Raw genomic sequence first — 17,906 nt, 5'->3', positions numbered from 1 at the left:
ACATCCGAGTTGCCCAGTAACGATTCATACTATACAATATGCAAATAGCACAACAACAAAGGCATCCTGGCATGATTCTATTGGCTATGTGTATCCTGCAGTTAACTTTAGCTTGCTCTTATTGGTCTTTCTTGCCCCGCCGAATCCCGTGGCTCCTCCTGCGTGTGATCTTTTGAAGGCTGCTCCTTCATCCACTGCCCCCCGAGTCATCTCGTCTCGCTCAGCACCGTCTGCTTCTAAAACATTCCATTCTTGCACATTCCTGCACCCCACACACCGTTTCGCTCCACCAGTCACACACAGGATGCAGCAACAGCTAATGATCTACACCAAGCTCAAATTCCTGTATTCCTTTAATAGTCAAATGTATGAAATCCTTTAAGTGTAACCGAAGTTTGGACCATGCTAATGACAAGACCCTCAGGAGATGACTGCAGGAAGATTGGATCAAGGCTGCAACAATAGGAGGTGTGAACGAGACACCTCTGAAACAATGGACTTTACTTCGGGACAACAAAAGTCATGCTGGCGGCTCCTATCAGTCTACCCTTTGCTCTGTGTTTAGATCATGACTGCCATGATTACATTATCCTTTACCTGACACAAAAGCCTTCTTTTTCTCTTTCAGGAGAGCTTTAATGACATGAATTACCATGGAACGAAAAAGCCAAAATGAATGATAAGGAAAAGCCAACATCCCAGACGGATCTTGAGACCACAATCCTTGGCTTAGGAGAACAGTGCCTTGAACATTGGGCCACTGGGACATAAATTGTCTCAGTATGTTTTAAGACCATCCATCAATTACAACCGAGGGAAGGGGCAAAGGTCAGAGTACTGAACAAGAGAAAGCCAACATCCCAGATGGGACTTGAACCGACAATGGCTGGCTTAGGAGGCCAGAGCCTTATCCATTAGGCCTCCTGGACACAAGACGGCTGGGAACGTTTTGAGACAATCCATCAGTATTATCCTAAGGAACGCGCAAGGTACTGTCATGAACAACAAGGAAACTATTACAACCCAGAAGAGAATTTGGACCAACAGTATTTGCCTTTGGTGGGCAATGCCTTGTCCACCAGGCCACTGCGACATGAATGACCATGGAACGTTTTCAGACAATGCATCAGAAATAACCGAGGGAAGAAGCAAAAGCCACAATGAACAATCAGGAAAAGCCAATATCCTAGTTGGATATTGAACTCACAATCCCGGGGTTAGGAGGCCAGTGCCTCGTCCAATAGGCCACTGGGAGAGTTATGGGCGGCATACATTCTAAGACGATCGATCAGTAATAACTGCGGTTAGGTGCAAATAGTACAGCACCGAACAACAAGGAAAAGCCAACATCTGAGGAGAGATTTGTTCTCACTATTCTTGATTTCAAAGCCCAGTGACTTGTCCATTAGGTCACTGGTATATAAACTATCTCAGAATGTTTTAAGACAATCCATCAGTAATAACCTAAAGAAGGCATAAATGCAACATTCATGAACAGCAAAGAAACGACTACGACCCAGATGGGACTCGAACCCACAATGCCTAGCTAAGGAGGGGAGTGCCTTGGTCCATTAGGCCACTGGGACACAACATGCAGCAAATGATTTAGGACAATCCATCAGTAATAAGCTAAGGAAGGCGCAAAAGGGCAAAGTCATGAACAACAAGGAAATGACAGCATCCCAGACGGGACTTGAACCCATAATCCATGGCTGAAGAGGCCAGTGCCTTGTCCATTAGGCCACTGGGACATGAATTGGGTCGGTACGTTGTCAGACAATCCATCAGTTACAACCGAGGGAAAGCGCAAAGGCCACAGTAGCGAGCAAGAAGGAAAAGGCGACATCCAAGATGGAGATCGAACCAACAACGGCTAGCTTCAGAGGGCAGCGCCTTGTCTATTAAGACACTGGGAAACATGATACCTGCGAATGTTTTAAGACTACCCATCAGTCATCACCTAAGGAAGGCATAAATGCAACATTCATGAACAGCAAACATACAACTACGACCCAGATGGGACTCGAACCCACAATGCCTGGTTTAGGAGGCCAGTGCCTTGTCCATTAGGCCATGGGGACAGTCATGGACTGAGGTGGTACTTAGACAATCCATCAGTAATAACCTCGATTAGGCGTAAATTCGACAGTAATGAACAACAAGGAAGAGCCAAAATCCTTGCACGAATTCCACACATCATTCTTGGTTCCGGATTCCAGTGCCTTGTACATTAGGCCACAGGGACATTAATTCGGTCAGTATGTTGAAAGACAATCCATGAGTTCCAACCGAGGGAAGGAGCAAAGGCCACAGTACCGAAAAACAAGGAAAAGCCAACATCCCAGGTGGGACTGGAACCCACAACCCCTGGCTTAAGAGGGTAGTGCCTTGTCCATTAGGCCACTGGGACACAAATTGGCTGTGAAGGTTTTGAGACAATTCATCAGTAATAACCCAAGGAAGGGGCAAAGTCATTAACATCAAAGAAATGACTTCATCCCAGATGGGACCTGAACCCATAACCCAAAGGTTAGGAGGTCAGTGTCTTGTCCATTCGGTCACATCCATTAGAAATCACCATGGTTATGTGCAAAGAGCACAGTACATGACAACAAGGAAAAGCACCCTAGCAGAGATTTATACCCACAATCCCAGATTTAGGAGGCCAGTGCCTTGTACATGAGGCCACTGGGACATAAATTGACTCAGTATGTTTTCAGAGAATCCAACAGTAATAACCGAGGGAAGGGACTAATGTCCCAGGAAGGAAACACAAGGCCTGTACATTAGGTCATAACTAAGCTGTGAATGTTTTATGACAATTGATCAGTAATTACGGTGTTAAGGCGCAAACGCCAAATTACTCAACATCAAAGAAACACCAACATCCCAAATGGCGCTTGAACCCACAACACGGAGCTTCGGAGGGCAGTGCCTTGTCCATGAACACACTGGGACACACAATGTTTGTGAATGTTATAAGACAACCCATCAGTCACAACCTGAAGAAGGCGTAAATTCCACAGATATGAACAGCAAGGAAACCGCTACGACCCAGATTGGACTTGAACCCACCATGCCTGGCTCAGGAGGGCAGCGCCTTGGTCCATTAGGCCACTGGGACATAAATTGCCTCAGTATGTTTTCAGACAATTCATCAGTAATAACCTAAGGAAGGCGCAAAAGGTTAAAGACATGAACAACAAGGAAATGACAGCATCCCAGACGGGACTTGAACCAACAATCCCTGGCTTAGGAGGCCAGTGCCTTGTCCATTAGGCCACTGGGACATAAATTGTCTCAGTATGTTTTCAGACAATCCATCAGTTCCAATCGAGGGAAGGCGCAAAGGTCAGAGTACTGAACAACAAGAGAAAACCAACATCCCAGATGGGACTTGAACACACAAAACCTGGCTCAGGAGGCCAGTGCCTTATCCATTAGGCCACCAGGAGACCGGGTCTGGTAATGTATTAAGACAATCCATCATTATTTACATAAAGGTACCGTCATGAACAAATAGGAAACTTTTAAAACCTAGAAGGGAATTTGGACCAACAGTATCGTTTGATGGGCCATCCCTTGAATGACCATGGAAGGTTTGAAGACAATGCATCAGAAATAACCGAGGGAAGAAGCAAAAGCCAAAATGAAGGATCAGGAAAAGCCAAGACCCCAGATGGGACTTGAAGCCACAATCCCTGGCGTAGGAGGCCAGCGCCTTGTCCATTAGGCCACCAGGACGTTAATTGGGCCTGTATGTTGTAAGACAATCCATCAGTTTCAACCGAGGGAAGGCGCAACAGGGAAAGCCAACACCCCAGATGGGACTGGAACCCACAATCCCTGGTTTAAGAGGGTAGCGCCTTGTCAATTAGGCCACTGGGACACAAACTGTCTGCGAAGGTTTTGAGACAATCCATCAGTAATAACCTAAGGAAGGCGTAAATGCCACAGATATGAAGAGCAAGGAAACGACCACTACCCGGATGGGACTTGAACCCACAATGCCTGGCTAAGGAGGGCAGTGCCTTGTCCATGAACACACTGGGACACATAATGTCTGCGAATGTTATAAGACAACCAATCAGTCACAACCTGAAGAAGGCGTAAATGCCACATATGAACAACAAGGAAACTACGACTCAGATGGGACTTGAACCCATTATGCCTGGCTAAGGAGGGTAGCGCCTTGGTCCATTACGCCACAGGGACAAACCATGCAGCAAATGTTTCAGGACAATCCATCAGGAATAACCTAAGGAAGGCGCAAAAGACAAAGACATGAACAACAAGGAAATGACAGCATCCCAGATGGGACTTGAACCCACAATCCCTGGCATAGGAGGTCAGTGCCTTGTCCATTAGGCCACTGGGTCAGTAATGTACTGCACAGATTAACAGACAATCGATCAGTAATAAACGCGGATTAGGGAGACAGGGTGTCTGTGAATGTTTTAAGACACTCCATAAGGAATAACCTCAGAAAGGTGCAAAGGCCACAGTACCGAACAACAAGGAAAAGCCAACATCCCAGGTGGGACTGGAACCCACAATCCCTGGTTTAAGAGGGTAGTGCCTTGTCCATTAGCCCACTGGGACACAAAATGGCTGTGATGGTTTTGGGACAATTCCTCAGTAATAACCCAAGGAAGGGGCAAAGTCATTAACAACAAAGAAATGACTTCATCCCAGATGGGACTTGAACCCATAACCCAAAAATCAGGAGGTCAGTGTCTTGTCCATTCGGCCACATCCATCAGAAATCCCCGTGGTTCGGTGGAAAGAGCACAGTAGATGACAACACGGAAAAGCATCCCATAGATTTATACCCACAATCCCAGGTTTAGGAGGCCAGTGCCTTGTACATTAGGCCACTGGGACATAAATTGGCTCAGTATGTTTTCAGAGAATCCATCAGTAATAACCGAGGGAAGGGCCTAATGTCCCAGGACGGGGACACAAGGTTTTGCCAACATCCCAGATGGGACTCGAACCCACAATCTGAGGTTTAAGAGGCCAGTGTCTTGTACATTAGGTCATAACTAAGCTGTGAATGTTTTATGACAATTGATCAGTAATTACGGTGTTAAGGCGCAAACGCCAAATTACTCAACATCAAAGAAACACCAACATCCCAGATGGCGCTTGAACCCACAACACGTAGCTTCGGAGGGCAGTGCCTTGTCCGTGAACACACTGGGACACACAATGTTTGCGAATGTTATAAGACAACCCATCAGTCACAACCTGAAGAAGGCGTAAATGCCACAGATATGAACAGCAAGGAAACCGCTACGACCCAGGTGGGACTTGAACCCACAATGCCTGGCTAAGGAGGGTAGCGGCCTGGTCCATTAGGCCACTGGGACATAAATTGTCTCAGTATGTTTTCAGACAATCCATCAGTAATAACCTAAGGTAGGCGCAAAAGGGCAAAGACATGAACAACCAGGAAATGACAGCATCCCAGACAGGACTTGAACCCACAATCCCTGGCTTGGGAGGCCAGTGCCTTGTCCATTAGGCCACTGGGACATAAATTGTCTCAGTATGTTTTCAGACAATCCATCAGTTCCAATCGAGGGAAGGCGCAAAGGTCAGAGTACTGAACAACAAGAGAAAACCAACATCCCAGATGGGACTTGAACACACAAAACCTGGCTTAGGAGGCCAGTGCCTTATCCATTAGGCCACCAGGAGACCGGGTCGGGGAATGTATTAAGACAATCCATCATTATTTACATAAAGGTACCGTCATGAACAACAAGGAAACTTTTAAAACCTAGAAGGGAATTTGGACCAACAGTATCCTTTGATGGGCAATCCCTTGAATGACCATGGAAGGTTTTAAGACAATGCATCAGAAATAACCGAGGGAAGAAGCAAAAGCCAAAATGAAGAATCAGGAAAAGCCAAGATCTCAGATGGGACTTGAAGCCACAATTCCTGGCGTAGGAGGCCAGCGCCTTGTCTATTAGGCCACCGGGACGTTAATTGGACCTGTATGTTGTAAGACAATCCATCAGTTTCAACTGAGGGAAGGCGCAAAGGCGTCAGTACCGAACAACAGGGAAAGCCAACATCTCAGATGGGACTGGAACCCACAATCCATGGTTTAAGAGGGTAGTGCCTTGTCCATTAGGCCACTGGGACACAAACTGTCTGCAAAGGTTTTGAGACAATCCATCAGTAATAACCTAAGGAATGCGTAAATGCAACATATGAACAGCAAGGAAACGACCACTACCCGGATGGGACTTGGACCCACAATGCCTGGCTAAGGAGGGCAGTGCTTTGTCCATGAACACACTGGGACACACAATGTCTACGAATGTTATAAGACAACCCATCAGTCACAACCTGAAGAAGGCGTAAATTCCCCATATGAACAGTAAGGAAACGACTACGACTCAGATGGGACTTGAACCCATTATGCCTGGCTAAGGAGGGCAGCGCCTTGGTCCATTACACCACAGGGACAAACCATGCAGCAAATGTTTTAGGACAATCCATCAGTAATAACCTAAGGAAGGCGCAAAAGACAAAGACATGGAAAACAAGGAAATGTCAGCATCCCAGATGGGACTGGAACCCACAATCCGTGGTTTAGGAGGCCAGTGCCTTGTCCATTAGGCCACTGGGACAGTAATGTACTGCACAGATTAACAGACAATCGATCAGTAATAAACGCGGATTAGGGAGACAGGGTGTCTGTGAATGTTTTAAGACACTCCATAAGGAATAACCTCAGAAAGGTGCAAAGGCCACAGTACCGAACAACAAGGAAAAGCCAACATTCCAGGTGGGACTGGAACCCACAATCCCTGGTTTAAGAGGGTAGTGCCTTGTCCATTAGCCCACTGGGACACAAAATGGTTGGGATGGTTTTGGGACAATTCCTCAGTAATAACCCAAGGAAGGGGCAAAGTCATTAACAACAAAGAAATGACTTCATCCCAGATGGGACTTGAACCCATAACCCAAAAATCAGGAGGTCAGTGTCTTGTCCATTCGGCCACATCCATCAGAAATCACCGTGGTTCGGTGCAAAGAGCACAGTAGATGACAACAAGGAAAATCATCCCAGAGATTTATACCCACAATCCCAGGTTAAGGAGGCCAGTGCCTTGTACATTAGGCCACTGGGACATAAATTGTCTCTGTATGTTTTCAGACAATCCATCAGTAATAACCTAAGGAAGGCGCAAAAGGGCAAAGACATGAACAACAAGGAAATGACAGCATCCCAGACGGGACTTGAACCCACAATCCCTGGTTTAGGAGGCCAGTGCCTTGTCCATTAGGCCACTGGGACAGTAATGTACTGCACAGATTAACAGACAATCGATCAGTAATAAACGCGGATTAGGGAGACGGGGTGTCTGTGAATGTTTTAAGACACTCCATAAGGAATAACCTCAGAAAGGTGCAAAGGCCACAGTACCGAACAACAAGGAAAAGCCAACATTCCAGGTGGGACTGGAACCCACAATCCCTGGTTTAAGAGGGTAGTGCCTTGTCCATTAGCCCACTGGGACACAAAATGGTTGGGATGGTTTTGGGACAATTCCTCAGTAATAACCCAAGGAAGGGGCAAAGTCATTAACAACAAAGAAATGACTTCATCCCAGATGGGACTTGAACCCATAACCCAAAAATCAGGAGGTCAGTGTCTTGTCCATTCGGCCACATCCATCAGAAATCACCGTGGTTCGGTGCAAAGAGCACAGTAGATGACAACAAGGAAAATCATCCCAGAGATTTATACCCACAATCCCAGGTTAAGGAGGCCAGTGCCTTGTACATTAGGCCACTGGGACATAAATTGTCTCTGTATGTTTTCAGACAATCCATCAGTAATAACCTAAGGAAGGCGCAAAAGGGCAAAGACATGAACAACAAGGAAATGACAGCATCCCAGACAGGACTTGAACCCACAATCCCTGGCTTAGGAGGCCAGTGCCTTGTCCATTAGGCCACTGGGACATTGATTGTCTCAGTATGTTTTCAGACAATCCATCAGTTCCAATCGAGGGAAGGCGCAAAGGTCAGAGGACTGAACAACAAGAGAAAACCAACATCCCAGATGGGACTTGAACACACAAAACCTGGCTTAGGAGGCCAGTGCCTTATCCATTAGGCCACCAGGAGACCGGGTCTGGGAATGTATTAAGACAATCCATCATTATTTACATAAAGGTACCGTCATGAACAACAAGGAAACTTTTAAAACCTAGAAGGGAATTTGGACCAACAGTATCCTTTGATGGGCAATCCCTTGAATGACCATGGAAGGTTTTAAGACAATGCATCAGAAATAACCGAGGGAAGTAGCAAAAGCCAAAATGAAGGATCAGGAAAAGCCCAGATCCCTGATGGGACTTGAAGGCACAATCCCTGGCGTAGGAGGCCAGCGCCTTGTCCATTAGGCCAACGGGACGTTAATTTGGACCTTTATGTTGTAAGACAATCCATCAGTTTCAACCGAGGGAAGGCGCAAAGGCGACAGTACCGAACAACAGGGAAAGCCAACATCCCAGATGGGACTTGAACACACAAAACCCGGCTTAGGAGGCCAGTGCCTTATCCATTAGGCCACCAGGAGACCGGGGCTGGGAATTTATTGAGACAATCCATCATTATTTACATAAAGGTACCGTCATGAACAACAAGGAAACTTTTAAAACCTAGAAGGGAATTTGGACCAACAGTATCCTTTGATGGGCAATCCCTTGAATGACCATGGAAGGTTTTAAGACAATGCATCAGAAATAACCGAGGGAAGAAGCAAAAGCCAAAATGAAGGATCAGGAAAAGCCAAGATACCAGATGGGACTTGAAGCCACAATCCCTGGCGTAGGAGGCCAGCGCCTTATCCATTACGCCACCGGGACGTTAATTGGACTTGTATGTTGTAAGACAATCCATCAGTTTCAACCAAGGGAAGGCGCAAAGGCGACAGTACCGAACAACAGGGAAAGCCAACATCTCAGATGGGACTGGAACCCACAATACCTGGTTTAAGAGGGTAGTGCCTTGTCCATTAGGCCACTGAGACACAAACTGTCTGCGAAGGTTTTGAGACAATCCATCAGTAATAACCTAAGGAAGGCGTAAATGCCACAGATATGAACAGCAAGGAAACGACCACTACCCGGATGGGACTTGAACCCACAATGCCTGGCTCAGGAGGGCAGTGCCTTGTCCATGAACACACTGGGACACACAACGTCTGCAATTGTTATAAGACAACCCATCAGTCACAACCTGAAGAAGGCGTAAATGCCACATATGAACAGCAAGGAAACGACTACGACTCAGATGGGACTTGAACCCATTATGCCTGGCTAAGGAGGGCAGCGCCTTGGTCCATTACACCACAGGGACAAACCATGCAGCAAATGTTTTAGGATAATCCATCAGTAATAACCTAAGGAAGGAGCAAAAGACAGACATGAAAAACAAGGAAACGTCAGCATCCCAGATGGGACTTGAACCCACAATCCCTGGTTTAGGAGGCCAGTGCCTTGTCCATTAGGCCACTGGGACAGTAATGTACTGTACAGATTAACAGACAATCGATCAGTAATAAACGCGGATTAGGGAGACGGGGTGTCTGTGAATGTTTTAAGACACTCCATAAGTAATAACCTCAGAAAGGTGCAAAGGCCACAGTACCGAACAACAAGGAAAAGCCAACATCCCAGGTGGGACTGGAACCCACAATCCCTGGTTTAAGAGGGTAGTGCCTTGTCCATTAGCCCACTGGGACACAAAATGGCTGTGATGGTTTTGGGACAATTCCTCAGTAATAACCCAAGAAAGGGGCAAAGTCATTAACAACAAAGAAATGACTTCATCCCAGATGGGACTTGAACCCATAACCCAAAAATCAGGAGGTCAGTGTCTTGTCCATTCGGCCACATGCATCAGAAATCACCGTGGTTCGGTGCAAAGAGCACAGTAGATGACAACAAGGAAAAGCATCCCAGAGATTTATACCCACAATCCCAGGTTTAGGAGGCCAGTGCCTTGTACATTAGGCCACTGGGACATAAATTGGCTCAGTATGTTTTCAGAGAATCCATCAGTAATAACCGAGGGAAGGGCCTAATGTCCCAGGACAGGGACACAAGGTTTTGCCAACATCCCAGATGGGACTCGAACCCACAATCTGAGGTTTAAGAGGCCAGTGGCTTGTAAATTAGGTCATAACTAAGCTGTGAATGTTTTATGACAATTGATCAGTAATTACGGTGTTAAGGCGCAAACGCCAAATTACTCAACATCAAAGAAACACCAACATCCCAGATGGCGCTTGAACCCACAACACGTAGCTTCGGAGGGCAGTGCCTTGTCCGTGAACACACTGGGACACACAATGTTTGCTAATGTTATAAGACAACCCATCAGTCACAACCTGAAGAAGGCGTAAATGCCACAGATATGAACAGCAAGGAAATCGCTACGACCCAGATGGGACTTGAAGCCACAATGCCTGGCTAAGGAGGGCAGCGCCTTGGTCCATTAGGCCACTGGGACATAAATTGTCTCAGTATGTTTTCAGACAATCCATCAGTAATAACCTAAGGAAGGCGCAAAAGGGCAAAGACATGAACAACAAGGAAATGACAGCATCCCAGACCGGACTTCAACCCACAATCCCTGGCTTAGGAGGCCAGTGCCTTTTCCATTAGGCCACTGGGACATAAATTGTCTCAGTATGTTTTCAGACAATCCATCAGTTCCAATCGAGGGAAGGCGCAAAGGTCAGAGGACTGAACAACAAGAGAAAAACCAACATCCCAGATGGGACTTGAACACACAAAACCTGGCTTAGGAGGCCAGTGCCTTATTCATTAGGCCACCAGGAGACCGGGTCTGGGAATGTATTAAGACAATCCATCATTATTTACATAAAGGTACCGTCATGAACAACAAGGAAACTTTTAAAACCTAGAAGGGAATTTGGACCAACAGTATCCTTTGATGGGCAATCCCTTGAATGACCATGGAAGGTTTTAAGACAATGCATCAGAAATTACCGAGGGAAGTAGCAAAAGCCAAAATGAAGGATCAGGAAAAGCCCAGATCCCAGATGGGACTTGAAGCCACAATCCGTGGCGTAGGAGGCCAGCGCCTTGTCCATCAGGCCACCGGGACATTAATTGGGCCTGTATGTTGTAAGACAATCCATCAGTTTCAACCGAGGGAAGGCGCAAAGGCGACAGTACCGAACAACAGGGAAAGCCAACATCTCAGATGGGACTGGAACGCACAATTCCTGGTTTAAGAGGGTAGTGCCTTGTCCATTAGGCCACTGGGACACAAACTGTCTGCGAAGGTTTTGAGACAATCCATCAGTAATAACCTAAGGAAGGCGTAAATGCCACATATGATCAGCAAGGAAACGACCACTACCCGGATGGGACTTGGACCCACAATGCCTGGCTAAGGAGGGCAGTGCCTTGTCCATGAAAACACTGGGACACACAATGTCTACGAATATTATAAGACAACCCATCAGTCACAACCTGAAGAAGGCGTAAATGCCCCATATGAACAGCAAGGAAACGACTACGACTCAGATGGGACTTGAACCCATTATGCCTGGCTAAGGAGGGCAGCGCCTTGGTCCATTACGCCACAGGGACAAACCATGCAGCAAATGTTTCAGGACAATCCATCAGTAATAACCTAAGGAAGGCGCAAAAGACAAAGACATGAACAACAAGGAAATGACAGCATCCCAGATGGGACTTGAACCCACAATCCCTGGCATAGGAGGCCAGTGCCTTATCCATTAGGCCACCAGGAGACCGGGTCTGGGAGTGTATTAAGACAATCCATCATTATTTACATAAAGGTACCCTTTTGAACAACAAGGAAACTTTTAAAACCTAGAAGGGAATTTGGACCAACAGTATCCTTTGATGGGCAATCCCTTGAATGACCATGGAAGGTTTTAAGACAATGCATCAGAAATAACCGAGGTAAGTAGCAAAAGCCAAAATGATGTATCAGGAAATGCCCAGACTCCAGATGGGACTTGAAGCCACAATCCCTGGCGTAGGAGGCCAGCGCCTTGTCCATTAGGCCACCAGGACGTTAATTGGACCTGTATGTTGTAAGACAATCCATCAGTTTCGACCGAGGGAAGGCGCAAAGGGGACATTACCGAACAACAGGGAAAGCCAACATCCCAGACTGGAACCCACAATCCCTGGTTTAAGAGGGTAGTGCCTTGTCCATTAGGCCACAAACTGTGTGCAAAGGTTTTGAGACAATCCATCAGTAATAACCTAAGGAAGGCGTAAATGCCACAGATATGAACAGCAAGGAAACGACCACTACCCGGATGGGACTTGAACCCACAATGCCTGGCTCAGGAGGGCAGTGACTTGTCCATGAACACACTGGGACACACAATGTCTGCGAATGTTATAAAACAACCCATCAGTCACAACCTGAAGAAGGCGTAAATGCCACATATGAACAGCAAGGAAACGACTACGACTCAGATGGGACTTGAACCCATTATGCCTGGCTAAGGAGGGCAGCGCCTTGGTCCATTACACCACAGGGACAAACCATGCAGCAAATGTTTTAGGACAATCCATCAGTAATAACCTAAGGAAGGCGCAAAAGACAAAGACATGAAAAACAAGGAAATGTCAGCATCCCAGATGGGACTTGAACCCACAATCCCTGTCTTAGGAGGCCAGTGCCTTGTCCATTAGGCCACTGGGACAGTAATGTACTGCACAGATTAACAGACAATCGATCAGTAATAAACGCGGATTAGGGAGACAGGGTGTCTGTGAATGTTTTAAGACACTCCATAAAGAATAACCTCAGAAAGGTGCAAAGGCCACAGTACCGAACAACAAGGAAAAGCCAACATCCCAGGTGTGACTGGAACCCACAATCCCTGGTTTAAGAGGGTAGTGCCTTGTCCATTAGCCCACTGGGACTCAAAATGGCTGTGATGGTTTTGGGACAATTCCTCAGTAATAACCCAAGGAAGGGGCAAAGTCATTAACAACAAAGAAATGACTTCATCCCAGATGGGACTTGAACCCATAACGCAAAAATCAGGAGGTCAGTGTCTTGTCCATTCGGCCACATCCATCAGAAATCACCGTGGTTCGGTGCAAAGAGCACAGTAGATGACAACAAGGAAAAGCATCCCAGAGATTTATACCCACAATCCCAGGTTAAGGAGGCCAGTGCCTTGTACATTAGGCCACTGGGACATAAATTGGCTCAGTATGTTTTCAGAGAATCCATCAGTAATAACCGAGGGAAGGGACTAATGTCCCAGGATGGAAACACAAGGTTTTGCCAACATCCCAGATGGGACTCGAACCCACAATCTGAGGTTTAAGAGGCCAGTGGCTTGTACATTTGGTCATAACTAAGCTGTGAATGTTTTATGACAATTGAGCAGTAATTACGGTGTTAAGGCGCAAACGCCAAATTACTCAACATCAAAGAAACACCAACATCCCAGATGGCGCTTGAACCCACAACACGTAGCTTCGGAGGGCAGGGGCTTGTCCATGAACACACTGGGACACACAATGTTTGCGAATGTTATAAGACAACCCATCAGTCACAACCTGAAGATGGCGTAAATGCCACAGATATGAACAGCAAGGAAACCGCTTCGACCCAGATGGGACTTGAACCCACAATGCCTGGCTACGGAGGGCAGCGCCTTGGTCCATTAGGCCACTGGGACATAAATTGTCTCAGTATGTTTTCAGACAATCCATCAGTAATAACCTAAGGAAGGCGCAAAAGGGTAAAGACATGAACAACAAGGAAATGACAGCATCCCAGACGGGACTTGAACCCACAATCCCTGGCTTAGGAGGCCAGTGCCTTGTCCATTAGGCCACTGGGACACAAATTGTCTCAGTATGTTTTCAGACAATCCATCAGTTCCAATCGAGGGAAGGCGCAAAGGTCAGAGTACTGAACAACAAGAGAAAACCAACATCCCAGATGGGACTTGAACACACAAAACCTGGCTTAGGAGGCCAGTGCCTCATCCATTAGGCCACCAGGAGACCGGGTCTGGGAATGTATTAAGACAATCCATCATTATTTACATAAAGGTACCGTCATGAACAACAAGGAAACTTTTAAAACCTAGAAGGGAACTTGGACAAACAGTATCCTTTGATGGGCCATCCCTTGAATGACCATGGAAGGTTTTAAGACAATGAATCAGAAATAACCGAAGGAAGAAGCAAAAGCCAAAATGAAGGATCAGGAAAAGCCAAGATGCCAGATTAGACTTGAAGCCACAATCCCTGGCGTAGGAGGCCAGCGCCTTGTCCATTAGGCCACCGGGACGTTAATTGGACCTGTATATTGTAAGACAATCCCTCAGTTTCAACCGAGGGAAGGCGCAAAGGTGACAGTACCGAACAACAGGGAAAGCCAACATCCCAGATGGGACTGGAACCCACAATCCCCGGTTTAAGAGGGTAGTGTCTTGTCCATTAGGCCACTGGGACATGAACTGTCTGCGAAGGTTTTGAGACAATCCATCAGTAATAACCTAAGGAAGGCGTAAATGCCACATATGATCAGCAAGGAAACGACCACTACCCGGATGGGACTTGAACCCACAATGCCTGGCTAAGGAGGGCAGTGGCTTGTCCATGAACACACTGGGACACACAATGTCTGCGAATGTTATAAGACAACCCATCAGTCACAACCTGAAGAAGGCGTAAATGCCCCATATGAACAGCAAGGAAACGACTACGACTCAGATGGGACTTGAACCCATTATGCCTAGCTAAGGAGGGCAGCGCCTTGGTCCATTACACCACAGGGACAAACCATGCAGCAAATGTTTTAGGACAATCCATCAGTAATAACCTAAGGAAGGCGCAAAAGACAAAGACATGAAAAACAAGGAAATGTCAGCATCCCAGATGGGACTTGAACCCACAATCCCTGGCTTAGGAGGCCAGTGCCTTGTCCATTAGGCCACTGGGACAGTAATGTACTGCACAGATTAACAGACAATCGATCAGTAATAAACGCGGATTAGGGAGACAGGGTGTCTGTGAATGTTTTAAGACACTCCATAAAGAATAACCTCAGAAAGGTGCAAAGGCCACAGTACCGAACAACAAGGAAAAGCCAACATCCCAGGTGGGACTGGAACCCACAATCCCTGGTTTAAGAGGGTAGTGCCTTGTCCATTAGCCCACTGGGACACAAAATGGCTGTGATGGTTTTGGGACAATTCCTCAGTAATTACCCAAGGAAGGGGCAAAGTCATTAACAACAAAGAAATGACTTCATCGCAGATGGGACTTGAACCCATAACCCAAAAATCAGGAGGTCAGTGTCTTGTCCATTCGGCCACATGCATCAGAAATCTCCGTGGTTCGGTGCAAAGAGCACAGTAGATGACAACAAGGAAAAGCATCCCAGAGATTTATACCCACAATCCCAGGTTTAGGAGGCCAGTGCCTTGTACATTAGGCCACTGGGACATAAATTGGCTCAGTATGTTTTCAGAGAATCCATCAGTAATAACCGAGGGAAGGGACTAATGTCCCAGGACGGAAACACAAGGTTTTGCCAACATCCCAGATGGGACTCGAACCCACAATCTGAGGTTTAAGAGGCCAGTGGCTTGTACATTAGGTCATAACTAAGCTGTGAATGTTTTATGACAATTGATCAGTAATTACGGTGTTAAGGCGCAAACGCCAAATTACTCAACATCAAAGAAACACCAACATCCCAGATGGCGCTTAAACCCACAACACGTAGCTTCGGAGGGCAGGGGCTTGTCCATGAACACACTGGGACACACAATGTTTGCGAATGTTATAAGACAACCCATCAGTCACAACCTGAAGAAGGCGTAAATGCCACAGATATGAACAGCAAGGAAACCGCTTCGACCCAGATGGGACTTGAACCCACAATGCCTGGCTACGGAGGGCAGCGCCTTGGTCCATTAGGCCACTGGGACATAAATTGTCTCAGTATGTTTTCAGACAATCCATCAGTAATAACCTAAGGAAGGCGCAAAAGGGCAAAGACATGAACAACAAGGAAATGACAGCATCCCAGACGGGACTTGAACCCACAATCCCTGGCTTAGGAGGCCAGTGCCTTGTCCATTAGGCCACTGGGACATAAATTGTCTCAGTATGTTTTCAGACAATCCATCAGTTCCAATCGAGGGAAGGCGCAAAGGTCAGAGTACTGAACAACAAGAGAAAACCAACATCCCAGATGGGACTTGAACACACAAAACCTGGCTTAGGAGGCCAGTGCCTCATCCATTAGGCCACCAGGACACCGGGTCTGGGAATGTATTAAGACAATCCATCATTATTTACATAAAGGTACCGTCATGAACAACAAGGAAACTTTTAAAACCTAGAAGGGAATTTGGACAAACAGTATCCTTTGATGGGCCATCCCTTGAATGACCATGGAAGGTTTTAAGACAATGAATCAGAAATAACCGAAGGAAGAAGCAAAAGCCAAAATGAAGGATCAGGAAAAGCCAAGATGCCAGATGAGACTTGAAGCCACAATCCCTGGCGTAGGAGGCCAGCGCCTTGTCCATTAGGCCACCGGGACGTTAATTGGACCTGTATATTGTAAGACAATCCCTCAGTTTCAACCGAGGGAAGGCGCAAAGGTGACAGTACCGAACAACAGGGAAAGCCAACATCCCAGATGGGACTGGAACCCACAATCCCCGGTTTAAGAGGGTAGTGTCTTGTCCATTAGGCCACTGGGACATGAACTGTCTGCGAAGGTTTTGAGACAATCCATCAGTAATAACCTAAGGAAGGCGTAAATGCCACATATGATCAGCAAGGAAACGACCACTACCCGGATGGGACTTGAACCCACAATGCCTGGCTAAGGAGGGCAGTGGCTTGTCCATGAACACACTGGGACACACAATGTCTGCGAATGTTATAAGACAACCCATCAGTCACAACCTGAAGAAGGCGTAAATGCCCCATATGAACAGCAAGGAAACGACTACGACTCAGATGGGACTTGAACCCATTATGCCTAGCTAAGGAGGGCAGCGCCTTGGTCCATTACACCACAGGGACAAACCATGCAGCAAATGTTTTAGGACAATCCATCAGTAATAACCTAAGGAAGGCGCAAAAGACAAAGACATGAAAAACAAGGAAATGTCAGCATCCCAGATGGGACTTGAACCCACAATCCCTGGCTTAGGAGGCCAGTGCCTTGTCCATTAGGCCACTGGGACAGTAATGTACTGCACAGATTAACAGACAATCGATCAGTAATAAACGCGGATTAGGGAGACAGGGTGTCTGTGAATGTTTTAAGACACTCCATAAAGAATAACCTCAGAAAGGTGCAAAGGCCACAGTACCGAACAACAAGGAAAAGCCAACATCCCAGGTGGGACTGGAACCCACAATCCCTGGTTTAAGAGGGTAGTGCCTTGTCCATTAGCCCACTGGGACACAAAATGGCTGTGATGGTTTTGGGACAATTCCTCAGTAATTACCCAAGGAAGGGGCAAAGTCATTAACAACAAAGAAATGACTTCATCGCAGATGGGACTTGAACCCATAACCCAAAAATCAGGAGGTCAGTGTCTTGTCCATTCGGCCACATGCATCAGAAATCTCCGTGGTTCGGTGCAAAGAGCACAGTAGATGACAACAAGGAAAAGCATCCCAGAGATTTATACCCACAATCCCAGGTTTAGGAGGCCAGTGCCTTGTACATTAGGCCACTGGGACATAAATTGGCTCAGTATGTTTTCAGAGAATCCATCAGTAATAACCGAGGGAAGGGACTAATGTCCCAGGACGGAAACACAAGGTTTTGCCAACATCCCAGATGGGACTCGA

General features: G+C 46.7%; 7 non-coding genes across 7 annotated transcripts; all 7 read right to left on the bottom strand.

Annotated features, from left to right (window-relative positions):
• Positions 1-5,465: 5,465 nt before the first annotated feature.
• On the bottom strand, positions 5,466-5,538 carry trnag-ccc (transfer RNA glycine (anticodon CCC)). Its single transcript has one exon. It is a non-coding gene; the product is annotated as a tRNA-Gly (tRNA).
• Positions 5,539-7,916: 2,378 nt separating this feature from the next.
• On the bottom strand, positions 7,917-7,989 carry trnar-ccu (transfer RNA arginine (anticodon CCU)). Its single transcript has one exon. It is a non-coding gene; the product is annotated as a tRNA-Arg (tRNA).
• A 1,490-nt stretch (positions 7,990-9,479) lies between these two features.
• trnar-ccu (transfer RNA arginine (anticodon CCU)) lies at positions 9,480-9,552 on the bottom strand. Its single transcript has one exon. It is a non-coding gene; the product is annotated as a tRNA-Arg (tRNA).
• A 4,288-nt stretch (positions 9,553-13,840) lies between these two features.
• trnar-ccu (transfer RNA arginine (anticodon CCU)) lies at positions 13,841-13,913 on the bottom strand. Its single transcript has one exon. It is a non-coding gene; the product is annotated as a tRNA-Arg (tRNA).
• A 1,036-nt stretch (positions 13,914-14,949) lies between these two features.
• Positions 14,950-15,022, bottom strand: trnar-ccu (transfer RNA arginine (anticodon CCU)). The gene has a single exon. It is a non-coding gene; the product is annotated as a tRNA-Arg (tRNA).
• A 1,086-nt stretch (positions 15,023-16,108) lies between these two features.
• trnar-ccu (transfer RNA arginine (anticodon CCU)) lies at positions 16,109-16,181 on the bottom strand. The gene has a single exon. It is a non-coding gene; the product is annotated as a tRNA-Arg (tRNA).
• Positions 16,182-17,217: 1,036 nt separating this feature from the next.
• On the bottom strand, positions 17,218-17,290 carry trnar-ccu (transfer RNA arginine (anticodon CCU)). The gene has a single exon. It is a non-coding gene; the product is annotated as a tRNA-Arg (tRNA).
• Between the last annotated feature and the right edge of the window lie 616 nt (positions 17,291-17,906).

This window comes from Idiotropiscis lumnitzeri, chromosome 20 (genome assembly GCF_059441095.1).
Source record: "Idiotropiscis lumnitzeri isolate Australia: NSW breed Sydney's pygmy pipehorse chromosome 20, RoL_Ilum_1.0, whole genome shotgun sequence".
Taxonomy (NCBI): Eukaryota; Metazoa; Chordata; class Actinopteri; order Syngnathiformes; family Syngnathidae; genus Idiotropiscis; species Idiotropiscis lumnitzeri.
This window is presented reverse-complemented; position numbering and strand designations above follow the sequence as displayed.